Here is a 13022-nt window from a genome sequence, read left to right on the forward strand (position 1 = left end):
ACTTGGCAAGTATCATCTTGGATGAAGATAAGAGGGAGTTGTTATTTCCATTCACCCACTCATCACCCTGCTCCAGCTACACACCCCCTTGTGCCCCATGCTCTTGCCCATGTTCTCTGGGGAAGGAGCACATTCCCAGCTGCCTCAGCCCTTCAATCTCTGCTGCAGCCCCACATCTTTGCCTTGAGACACAAAAAGCAAGGCAGAGAACCGGTGTGGCTGCAACACTGCCAGCAGAGAGAGGCCAGGTTTGCTCAGCCAAGAGGTGATGCCAGCTGGAATTTGTGTTCAGCCAGCCAGGAGACATTTTCTGCATGTGTTAAGGATGGCAGCAGCTGGGGAACATACGGGATATGATTTGCTGAGAAGGTGGCTGTGCAGCCAGAATCAGTACACAGGGCAGCCAGCAGATTAATAAACAACCCAGCTCCCTGCAAGCAGCATGCAAAACAAAAGGCCACAGGAATCAGAATAGTTACAAAACCAAGTATTTTAATGATTCCAAGACCAAAGGAAAGCCAACAACCTAACACAGCTGCATTTTCTTTTAAAACATTGCCCAAAACAAAATGCCCTACAGAACTATTTTATCAGAGGGGATGACGGTATTTATATTTCCCACCCTATTTCTTGCTTTGCCTATAGAAAGAAATCAAACACTTCTTTGTTTTCAGCAGGGTACTGAATCAAGTGCAAGCCACACAGCTGGTCAGATCTGCACCAACAGCGCAGCCCTATACCTTGCTGAGCTATTTACACCATCTTGCAATCAGACACATCTCAAACAGCATCATGGATGCAATAAAATACTTCTGAAACAATTTCTGAAAAATACAATTTGCTTAAAACATAGCATAAATGAAACACCTGCTTTTCTCCAATGTTTAACATTCCTCTAACCTGGAAAGACCTATCCCTTCAGATGATTAGTTTCATTTCTGTCCAATCCCCATCCCCCAGCTAAGTTAAAGCACTGCTACAATGTCCTATCTTCTGCATCCTTTAATCAATGCATGCCGATGTATATAACATTCACATGATGCATCAACGTCACCACTGTCACAGTATTTGTCATATGGTCCTGCAGAAACACACGCAGAGACCGAAATCAGCTGTTTCCTGCTCAGTCAGAGAAAACCTGTGGGTAGCTCCATTTTCTTTGCTCAATGATGAAGCCTGACACAGGAATAGATGATGGCAACTTCTATTTTTGTGTAGATTTTTCTCCCGCATATGAGAAACACTAATGACTATTTCCGGGGATGAATTTGAGATACTCCACAAAAAACAATGATACACAAGAAACCCATTATGAAAAAGCCTTGCATTTATTTTTGAAACATTTTTCATGCTTCCAGTTAGTAATGCAAAACAAAAACAAAACCCCAACAAACAAACAAACACCACACACATAAAACTCCACAGCAAATTAAACACCTACTCAATGACAGTCCAAGTCATGGCTCAATCACTTATGACCTACTTCAACCACAGGCAAACAATATTACACAAAGACGTATTTATGATCTTTAAATTAGAAAGTAACTATGCTGCCTGATATGTATGTACATATCACACATATTTGTATTTATATAACCCATACCTTTTAAAATTTTTGATTTATTGGAATACTGTCTTGGTCCTATTTCATGCATATTTGAATTTGGTGGCACTTTTGGCCTACCACAGCCACTGAACTGCTTGCACTCTGGTTTGCCACCTCTCTGCTCTTCAGTGGAGACATACAAACCACTCATGTTCGTGATTTTGCAATACACTTCAAAAATTTCCCTTTAAATGCCCAGTGCAATCAAATTATCTCACAATTTATTAAAAAATAACTGAAATTTTAAAAATTAGAATAGCTCCGGTTATTCCAGACAAATTAATCATATGACCTTCACAGTAAGTTGCATGAAGTCAACTAATAGATACTTCTGGGTAGATTTAATCACAATAGATGCTAGCACAAGAGGCTACATTTCTGTAAAAATGCAGTCTTGATGTCAATGCTAATAAGGAACTTCAGGCTATTCATCAGTTATCCTTTGAGATATGTGATTAAAACAATGAATCACTGAATTATTTACCTATATGTATACTCATATTACTGCCATTTGTCTATCACTCTTCATCAAGGTGTTCCATTATCTCCCTGAGTTATTGTCTCCCTTATATTTCATTCTGTAAGAACTCACTATAGATCTCAACTTTAAATTCACTGAATTTACATAATAGAGAAAAGCCATTTAAGATTCTCTGAAGAAAATAAATTATCATCAACCTTACTTCAATAATTTCTTTCTCCCAGCATTCAAACACTTTCCATATTCACTATCTGGAAATTTCTTATACTACCGGTTTCTTCTGTTTTGTACAAGTAGGGATATGACCAAACACAATGAGCCATTCTTTATGCAGGGTAAGACCTTTCTTTCCTCATTACAAACAGGGCGTCCAAACAAATGAACTTCTCACTCCCAAATCTTTTGCAGCACTGATTTATCAATAGTGCCGCAAAAGAACAAAATCTTCTGCTGCTAGCAGGACTGTCTAGAGACAGCAAGTTACACATAAAGAAGGCATCTGCAATTGCTTTGCCAGCTCAAAGCTTCCTTTGTGAAAATTTTTATTACTTGAGTTCTTTTATCTACAGGTAACACAAAAGTCACAAGAGAATTCTAAAGAGAGATGTATGAATCTTAAACCTGAACTACAAAAAAAAGACAAAGAAAGGAGTTCATCTTGAGTTGCACTTTTCATAACTAGCACTATTCAGAATTAGGAAATATGCTCAATTTTTTTCATCATTACTGGAGCCATTATACAGTGAAAAACTTAGTATTTATTAAAAGTCAAATATTATTAATTCAAAGTTTGTTAAACTCAGAGCAATTAGAAAAGCAGTTTACAAGAAATAGCTTACACACTACATAGATATGGAAGAAGTTTACTACAATTACAGTGGCAAAGGTCCCACTGCACATTCGACAATTCACCACAACACCACTGAACAGCCAGCACAGACGGGCAGAATCAAGGAAGATAAGTGGGCTCCAACAGCCTGGGAAACCTCATCATTCCATTACAAACAGGTGGTTTAAACCAAGATCCACAAATGCAGTGCTGCTCTTTATACAGCTGTTCTCTAGGCATTCAAATTCCCATTGTATAGATCCACAGAACCTTGATATTTAGCTGCTAAATTTACAGAGCTATTTCAATCCCTCTGACTGCCCCATCTATGGAACACATACAGAAACACCTGGTGCACAAGAGCATTCCATGAGCAAGTGTATTATAGATTACAACTCACTGAACTGAATTACAAGATCACAGAATATCAGATCAGAAGGGACAAGAACTACCTGATCCAACCTTTCCTGGAAAAAGCACAGTCTAGACAAATAGCCCAGTACCCTGTCCAGGTGAATCTCGAAAGTGTCCAATACTAGGGAATCCATCACTGCACTGGAGAGATTATTCTAATGCTTGATTGCTCTCACTGAATTGGAATCTTCCCAGGAGTAACTTGTACCCATTACAAGCAATTTTTTCCCTTTTTTTCCAAAAGGAATCATATGAGGTCTCCATTTTCTCTATATCCACACTTTAAATGTTGGAATACAGTGGCAAGATCTCCCCTAAACTTTCTTTTCTCAAGACTGAACAAACCCAGTTCTCTCAGCCTTTCCTCATATGGCAGGCTGCCTGGTCCTTTTACCTTTTCTGTGCCCCTCTCTGGATCCTCTCCAGCCTGTCCACATCCTTTTCTACAGAGCAGGGACCAAAACTGAACACAGTGTGCCAGATGAGGGCTGACAATCACTGAACAGAGTGGGACAAGGATTTATTTCTCTCTGCTCTGATGTCCCTGAGCAGCATCCTGTCGGTTTCCTTTGCCACAGCAGCACAATGCCCACCCTTGAGCTGCTGTCTCTCAGGGCCCCCAGGTCCCTTTCCCAGACAGGGAGATCCCAGCCTGTGCTGCACTCCTGGACTTCGCTCTCCCAGAACCTTACACCTAACCGTGTGGAGCTTCACACGGTTCTTGTCAGCTCACACTTCCATCCTATCCAAGTCTTTCTACAGGAAGATAGTCTCTTCCAAAGTGCCTACTTCTCTACTTGGTTTCATCCCATCCTGCTGATTACATTTGAAGATATTAAAGTGCACTGGGCCCAATATCAAGCCCTGGGGGAACCAATTTGGGAGAGGATGCCAGTTTGAAGATGAGGCCTCTACCACTATGCAGCTGACAGCGCAGTTTCTCAGCCACTTCCCCACCCACTGCACAAATCACTTGTCTAGGCAACCGCACATCAGTTTCTCTACGAAAAGGCCACAGGCAATGGTATTGAAAGCCTTGGAGAAATCCAGGTAGACAACACCCACCTTTCACTCCCCCATCAACCAAGTAGGCTGTTTTGTCACAGAAGTTGAGCAGGATTGTCAAGCACCATTGTTCTTGGGGAATCCATGCTGGCTTTTCCCAACCACATACTTCATCTGACTTGTGATAACCTGCAGTGGAAAGAGATATTGTGCTCTCCTAACTGCATCTCTGCACACACTGGCAAGGTTCTTGTATTTTTCAACTGGTGTGCAACCACTTTTCCATCTCTGCTACAGTTCCCTTTTGGTTTTGAACACACTCAGAAGCTCACAGTTAAGCCAAGGGGACCTTTTGTTCTGCTTACTCCTCTCACCTTTGAAGGGGATCAGCTGCTTTTGTGCTTCCAGGAAAACATCCTTGAAAAACTCCCAGCACTCATTAGCTCCTTTATCCTCCATGGATCCCTCCCAGCTGAGCTCTGGGTGAGCTCAAGTGTGCTCTTTTAAACTCCCAAGTTTTTGTCTCAGTACTGCCTTCAGCACGCTCAGCCAGATCCCAAACACCACAATATTGTGATCACTGCCACCAAGGCTATCACTAATTCAGCTGATACAAAACAGATCTTGTCCATTTTTGAGCAGTGCCTCACTCCTGGTTGGCACATCTAACATTTGTACAAGGAAGCACTGCCCAGTGCATTCCAGAAACTTGACGGATGACACATCAACTTCTGTATGGTTCTTCCAACAAATGTCTAGGTAGTTGAATTTACCCATAAGAACCAAGTTCTGTTGACCTGAAGTTTGCTTAAGTGACCCAAATTTTGCTTCACTGGCCCTATCATCTTGGTTTGGAGGTCAATGGCAGATATCTACTGTAAGACTCCCCTTGGAGACAACTACTCTGAACTTGACCCAGAAGCATTCAAAAGGGCCTCCATGATCACCACAGATAGCTATTACACATTTAAGGCTCTCTGTAGTGAGAGTCCTATGTATTGGATAAGTGGGTCCTAGCTATTCTAAATGAGCTGCAGCTGTGAAGTCCTTAGTTGGGCAGCAGCTGCGGCTCGTAAAGATAGCTGGGATAAAAAGGGGTGGGTCGAGAGCCCAGGAGGAGCCCCTGTGAAGCCATGAGGAACTGCACTACAGAGAACAGAGGCATGGTAGAAAACCAGCTAGAAGGTATGGACTTCAAGAATATAATAACAACAGTATCGACTCTCTAGAAATATGATAATAACAACAAGATAACAACAGTTCTCCTTAACAACTCCTACTCCTCCTCTTCTTTCCTACCTATCTTTATAAAACAGCCTACAGCAGTCCATGGCAGATCTCCAGACACATGATTTGGCCCACCATGTTTCAGTTATTTCTATGATATAGTAACTTTTTGGTGGCACAAGGAGCTCCAGTTCCTCCTGTTCCCCAGCTGGATGTGATGATGTGAGCATTGCCACTTTGGACCCTTCACTTAAAAACCAGCCTCACCAAATTGGTCAGCCTGCTGTCAAACATTCCCTCATCTCTTCCACACTGGTGGATCCCACCCCTCCATAACAGACTACAGTCATCAAAGAATGTCCCATTGTCATAAAGCCCAAACCCTCATGATGATGAACCACAAAGTCAGAAGTTAACTCACATCATACATCTCTTTCTGGCTGCACCCTTTCCACTAACCATCAAAATAGAAGAATACTGATACTTTTCATTTGGACTCCCAGGGCTCTGTAGTTTTCCCTGATTTTAATTTATGCTGAACTGCTCTATTTCACTATAATAAGAACACCTAAACACTAAACTTGTCTACTCTCCAAAACAAGTTTTTAATAAGAAAGGTGTAACATACTTATAAACGATGTTCAAGTTAATCAAAATCACTAATTTTCAGATAGAATTTTTAATTTTATTCAAAGCATGTGAAACTCTACACTGTAAGCCTTCAAGTCTAAAAATAGTGTGATTGCCAGTCAGCCAGAAATTTAGAATGCATCCAGAAGCTCCTACGCTGCACTTGACAGGAATGTCAAGACTTTGAAAAATCACATACATTATAACAGTCAAGACAGGCTAATCTGTAATACAAGCACACAGAACACACACTGATTTTTCATTATTGTGAAGCCTGGCAGTATCACTGCAGTTCAGCTTCCTTCTGTATTTTCATTATAAACCAAATCTGATGAAATGTTTCAGCTAAATGTGCATGTCCTGGTCTACATGCCTTAAAAAAACACAATTTAACATGTTTGGGGATTATGACACTTAGTAGTGACTTGAGAATATGAAAGGAAATTGACAGTATCTTTTAAGTAAACACTTTCATACTGTTTTGGTGACTGAAATCTAGAGGGTATCCATGAAGTCTCAGACCAAAAAAATGAGAACTCCTTCATGAGGGGTTTAGATCAGCTGTATGCTATTTGTCAAACAAAACATGGTGAGTTTATACACCTATGTTTTGTCACTAGCTATTTAATTAAATGTTTTCACAATGTGAATAAATCTCATCAGGTGATCTTTAGACCACCAGATATCCATCCAGCCAGGGCTAAATTTTAATTGCTATTGAATACTTGGAGTGCTAGCTCTTAAATAACTTACAATGCTCTGGCGCTACTAGTAATCACTCCTCCCACTTGTAGCTGTTGGAAGGGCTGAGAAAAGATTCTGTAAGGACATTAGTAGTCTGAAAGCACATTCTACTTAGGCCTGTTACTTGGAAAATTTCAATGACAGAATGGGTCAGGTTGGAAGAGAGTATAGTGGGTCATTTGGTCAAATCTCCCTGCCAAAGCAGAGTCATCCTAGAACACATGGCACAGGATTGTGTCCAGATGGCTCCTGAGTATCTCCAGTGAGGGAGACTCAACAGCCTCTCTGGGAAACCTATTTCTGTGCATGGGCACTCATACAGTAAAGAAGGTTTTCCTCATGTTCAAGTGGAACTTCCTGAGCATCAGTTTCTGTGCATTGGCTCTTGTTCTATTAGTTAGCATCACCAAGAGCCTGGCTCCATCCTCTCCACAACCACCCTGTAGATATTTATACACACTGATGAGGTCCCTTCTCATTTGCCTCTTTTTGAGGCTGAATAGGCCCAGCTCCCTCAGGCTTTCCTCATAAGAGAGATTCTCCAGACCAATTTAGTAGCTCTCTGCTGGACAAAGGCATAAGTTGGGAAAAGATTTAATGATGGAATGCTTTTCAAACTTCAGCTGGGTCTTCTTCTAGGGACAAGTAGTGCTTGCTGTAACACCGCTTCATATACAGTCTTATGCCAGCATACACATTCAAATTAGAAAGAGGCAACAGGAAGGAAAAGGTTGGTGGCAGTCTTGTGAGAAGACAACAGAACTAAAAACAGGAAAACAGACTGTAAGATTCATATCTTGTTTTAGTGATTTCAGCTGAATGCCAGAACCTTGTCATACTTCATCTCTGGAGATGCAAAGATAACAAGTGTTGACTGAGAAAGGATGGGGAAAAAAGAAACAACAGAAGCCATCATGACAAAAAACATTCTACTTGAAGCAGCATCAAGTATAAAGGACACCTACAAAAGGGAGATGCAGTCCTGTCAAAATTCATAGAAAATTATATATTTAATAACTAACCACAGTAGTCTTAAACCTTTCAGTTGATGGTTTATTGAAGTATTTTCAGTCTTTATGAAGTTCTACTGTGCAGGTCAGATATTTCAATTATAGTTGAAAGCAGTACATAGGTTACCCTTTAGCTGTTAGTAAATTAAGATCAGTGACACAGCCAAAAAATGAGCAGTGCACCCCTAAGTTATTTGTGCCTTAGCCAGAGAAGGTATTTTAGGAGACTACAAACATATTAGTACACCTCTAGCCTAAACTGATTATTTTAACAAGACACAGACATGTTGCACTTCTGCAATGACTTAGTTTCTCAAATTATTTCAACAGTGAACCAATAAAGCCTGTGAATGCAATGATACATAAAAAAGTGAAAACACATGTCTCCTATAAAATCTACAACTGCAAAAATAAAGGGACAAAGATTTTAATCAAAAGACATAGCTATTTATCATGGCCCAATCACACAGGATCACTGCAAAACCATGAGACTGGGTTTGCAAGGCAGAGAAGGAAACCTCAGACAATAAGAACTGCTGTTAAGCAGCCCACAGCTTTGTCTTGTTTGGCCTCAGAGATGTTTTATCAAGTGGTAATTCAGGTAATTTTAATTCCATGTGAATGATGAGGCATTGGGTAAGTTTTTGTTGTAAAGGGCCACCTCAACCTTATACAGATCTACTCCTAGCTGATGATCAGCTTGAAAGAGAAAGCACAGGATGGCAATCCAGACCCAGCAGGACAAAGTCTGGACTGACTTCATCTGTTCCCACCACTGACCCTGCTTTGAGCAGGAGGCTGAGTCACAGACCTTGATGTCCCTCATTTTATAAATTTACTCAGTCTATTTAACTGTTAAGAGTTTATTGTTAATTTTTAAGATAAAATGAGAAAGAAAATAAGCATTTTCTTTTATTAAAGCTTACTATCGCATCATATGTGCATTCCAAATATAAATCAATACTGTTTTACAGCTCTTTGTCCCAAAACAAGTAAATTTTCCTCAAACAATCCTAATCCTTCCTAGAACTTGCAGTAGGGGAGAGCTGCACAGAAGAATGCCACAGATGCAGGGTGAAGCAAACCCTGCTGAAAGAAACTACATTGCAGCAAAGAATACTGGGTCACAGCTAAAATGGGGCCCCATGGGATAAATGTAATTATTATACTTTTGCACAGTTTCATCTGTACAGTATCCATATATCTCCATTCAGCAAGTTATAAACTCTTGCTGCATTTATGGAATTGTACTAAAAGCCTCTTACTCTAAAATCCCAATATTTTAACTTAATAGTGGGAACATGTACCTCCTACACAAACTTCCTAAAATGTTAATTTAAACAGCAGATTCTGTTGCACTGTAAGCATCACAGTTAAGTCAGATTTCTCTTACCACTCCAGCTACAAAACTATTTACTCCCAAGTACATATTTTCAAGTTGCAGAGGCCCATAACTATAAGAGCAAATGTGTCATCTCAACTTTTAGTACAGGTGGCAGAGTTTGTTAAAAAAAAATGACCATTTTTATCAAAGACACCAAATATTTCTAAAGATAATTTGAAACAAATAACTGGAAAATGACAGGGGAGCATCTGAGAAGAAAGGTATAAAAAGAAAAATTTACTTTAATAACCATAAGCTCCATCAGTCACTACAATTCGCTGTGGGAAAACTTCAGTAAGAAAGCCTCCACATGTGAATGACCCAAACTGCTTAGTCAAAGGACAGGATTTATGCAAAGCACCTGGAGTTAGCCACAGTCTTAAAATTAGGTGTCTGGATTGTCACACCGCTCTCCTCTTTATCCAGTTTTTGAGGATTGCTTTAAAGGCTTTTAAATTTTCTTTTTGGGGGGTGGGAGGAGAGCAGACACAAAAAGGGGAAACATGATACACAACAAAACAAAACAACATACACTTTACTAGAACAAGAACTAGAAGCTTAAATTGCTAACAGAAAAATCTGAGAGCAAGTAGGGCAGGCAGAACACAAAGCACATCCCTCCCTTTGTTCATTGTGTCCTTGGCAGACAGACCCATACTTCCAGCCAAGTCTAGTATTTTCTGAACAGTGGCAGACTCTGCTCAACTACCCCAATCCCTCAGAAGATTTCCTTGTCCACTCTGAGAACTGGCTGCCTGTTCCCAGCTCCTCACCACAGCCCTGCAGCCCCTCGAGGAGCCCTGGGCATCTGCAGCTCTCCTTTTGCCACACTTCTCAGTCCATTAGCCCCTAAGCAAACTCTCATGGGAAGAAACAGTTTCTACCTCCACTTATCCTTGTCTTCAAAAGGAGAAAGTAGGCCTTCTGGTCACTGCTATTGATTTTGATACTTCTTAGGCAATTTTTAGGTTTTACATATAGGATCAAACCCATGGCTTGCTTAGCACACTCCCCTTGTCAGAATAGATCTATCAAAAGCAGTTGTGAGAACCACATGGCACAGTAGCTCAGACTAGAAAACACCTGGTTAGAAGACAAATGTTACTTTCATAGTGATAGAATGAGAGCTCCATCAAGACACTCAGTAAAAAGGCAAAAACCAGGCAGGCGTAACAAGAAATAATGCCAGGAATACAGCTCAAAACACTCAGATTAGAATCAATAAAAGTGATTACCAGAATCCAGTTTAATGGAAAACATTTTCTGACTCTTAGAATCTTACACAAAAGCATCCAATCTTGATTTTGAAATACATTTAAACAACTTACTGGTTTGGCCATGGAAATATTATGTCTGTGCTACATCAGAAGCCAAGGTGAACAAAAAATCTTCCCTTAAAAGTCTGTCTCCAGAAGAATTTATTTATCTTTGCTCTTTACAGTAGGAAACCATTTTAGATACTGACACCTGGCATTTGCAAACCTTCCAAAATACTTTCTCTTCAGTAAGGATACTGGGGCTCTTCTTGGCATTTTTCTAGTCTTAGCCCCAGCAACTTCTAAGAAAATTAAAATCTGTATTTCCACTAAGAACTGCGATAGAAGCAAATGCCCGCCCCTTTTGAAAGGGGGAATTTTAAAAGCAATTTGGATTTACATTCTTCCTGAGGGAAAAATTAATAAGCTGACTTTTCTATGATGCTCATATGCATCTCCATTCATAGCTAGAACTGGGTATATTGTTAAAAGTAGGTACATGCTTAGGGCAAGAGACTACCATGAACAAAAATACTTATTTTTAGAAATGAGTAGTCTTGTTGAACAGGACAATCGTAACTCCTGCTTTTCTCAGCAGCAGAAAGATGAAATCCAGGTTTCCATCCCAGATCCCTCCCCAGCCTCCTCCCCACTGCGGTACAAGAGAAAAGCAGTGTCTCCTGTGCAGACAAACAGCTTTGGGCAGGTTACAATGTTCTATCTCTTCTAATTAATTTCCTCTTAAAGATAGCCAACACAGACATCCACAATGCCTCATCTGAATTTTCCACACCTATTGTTCTTTCGTTAATTTATCTTCTCCAAATCCACAATAATGTGCAGTACTCGACGTGAAACAGTCCCTGACACTGGGCTCAGAATTACACCACATCCCCTATCCATGTAACAACACTATGTCCTCCCTATGTCCTCCCTGTTATTCTCCACTTCACACAGTTTGCTTTACAAAGCTTCTCTTGGAGATTGTCCATGACATATATATCCCACTCCTAAATTCAAGCCACCATGTTGCACGCACAATTGAACAGCCTCCACTCAAGTATGTATTGTTGGATTTTTCAGTGTTGTGTGTTGAGTTGTGCGGTTATTGCACTTTCACCCAGATACACCTTATTTCTACTAGCTTCCTAACAGAAGGTGACAACTGACAGCAGCCCCTTCTCTCTAACAAATGCTTAAACCTTAAGTGCAATTCACAAAGAGCTGCTTTTGAGACATCTTTCTTTTTAAGAGTCACAATGCATTCAAAAGCACAAATCAAATAGCCTGTAAATCATAAAGGCAGCATGGACAATTTCAGAAAGCAAATGGAAGATAAGGTTCAGAAACAATCTGGAGAAGTAGGAGCTGACAAATCAAAATACAAGTAAAATCCCTAAGATATTAAGCTAAATTATGCTTAGTCATATTTAATAATTATCCACCGAGAAAAAATTTGCATGGGTAAGATTTCCTTGAAACTGGAAAAAAAAGGGGGGCTACACTTCTTTAGAACATTGTCTTTAAAAGTAGAAAGGCAATTCAAAAAACCATAGACCCTTGAACTGGAAATGAAATATTATAAAGGTTTTGTTGGCTTTTTACACTGTATATATTTATAAACACCTAGAAGGTAAACAGTGCAACACAACTAAATCAAAAGCTTGTCCAGAACAAGTACAACTTGATTATATGAGTGCAACTAACAGATGTGGTCTGCCACATAAGCATGACCACCGTACATGATCAAAGCTATCCTTAGCACAGCCAGGGTGAGGAACAGCTGGGACAAAGTTGATTTGCTTCCTAGTAACGTTGATAACACACTGAAGTTTTAGTTGTTGCTGAGCAGTGCTTACTCCAAGTCCAGGACTTGGCAGTGCCACATGCCCTGCCAGCAGGGAGGTACACAAGAAGCTGGAAGAGAACATGGGCAGGTGACAAACCAGTCAAAGGGATATTCCACACCATTGGGCATCGTGCTCAGGAAACTGGGGGGAACTGGCTCCAGGACCAGTCACTGCTAAGGGACAGGCTGGGCATCAGTCAGTGGTATGATGTGCAATTTCACCAAGCATCACTTCTTTCTCTGCATTTTTACTTCTTTGTCTCCCTTTTTATTAGTTTATTACTGCATGGTACCTTAGTTGCTGGCTATAGTTCAAGTCATGCCTACAGCCAATCAGTCTGTCTTAATTCTAACATTTGGGCTGCTGGAGAATACCAACCCAAATCCAAACTGTACAAAAAAAGTTGATGAAATACGATCAAATCATAAGGCTCTATCAGCTATCACTCCACTAATCAAACCTACGAAAACAACAGGAAACATTTAAATAGTTTGGTAACAGTAAGTACACTAATTAAATCTTCAAGTAGACATTACATTATAAAAATTGCAAACACTCAGTTGATCAGAAAATCTTGGGAAAAAAA

At 40.2% G+C, this 13022-nt stretch overlaps 1 protein-coding gene across 1 annotated transcript in view; it reads right to left on the minus strand.

The window, feature by feature from the left end:
* Positions 1 to 13022, minus strand: part of MBOAT2 (membrane bound O-acyltransferase domain containing 2) — a 92808-nt gene that overhangs the window by 43393 nt on the left and 36393 nt on the right. The window lies entirely within an intron of this gene.

Source organism: Zonotrichia leucophrys, chromosome 3 (genome assembly GCF_028769735.1).
Source record: "Zonotrichia leucophrys gambelii isolate GWCS_2022_RI chromosome 3, RI_Zleu_2.0, whole genome shotgun sequence".
NCBI classification, from domain to species: domain Eukaryota; kingdom Metazoa; phylum Chordata; class Aves; order Passeriformes; family Passerellidae; genus Zonotrichia; species Zonotrichia leucophrys.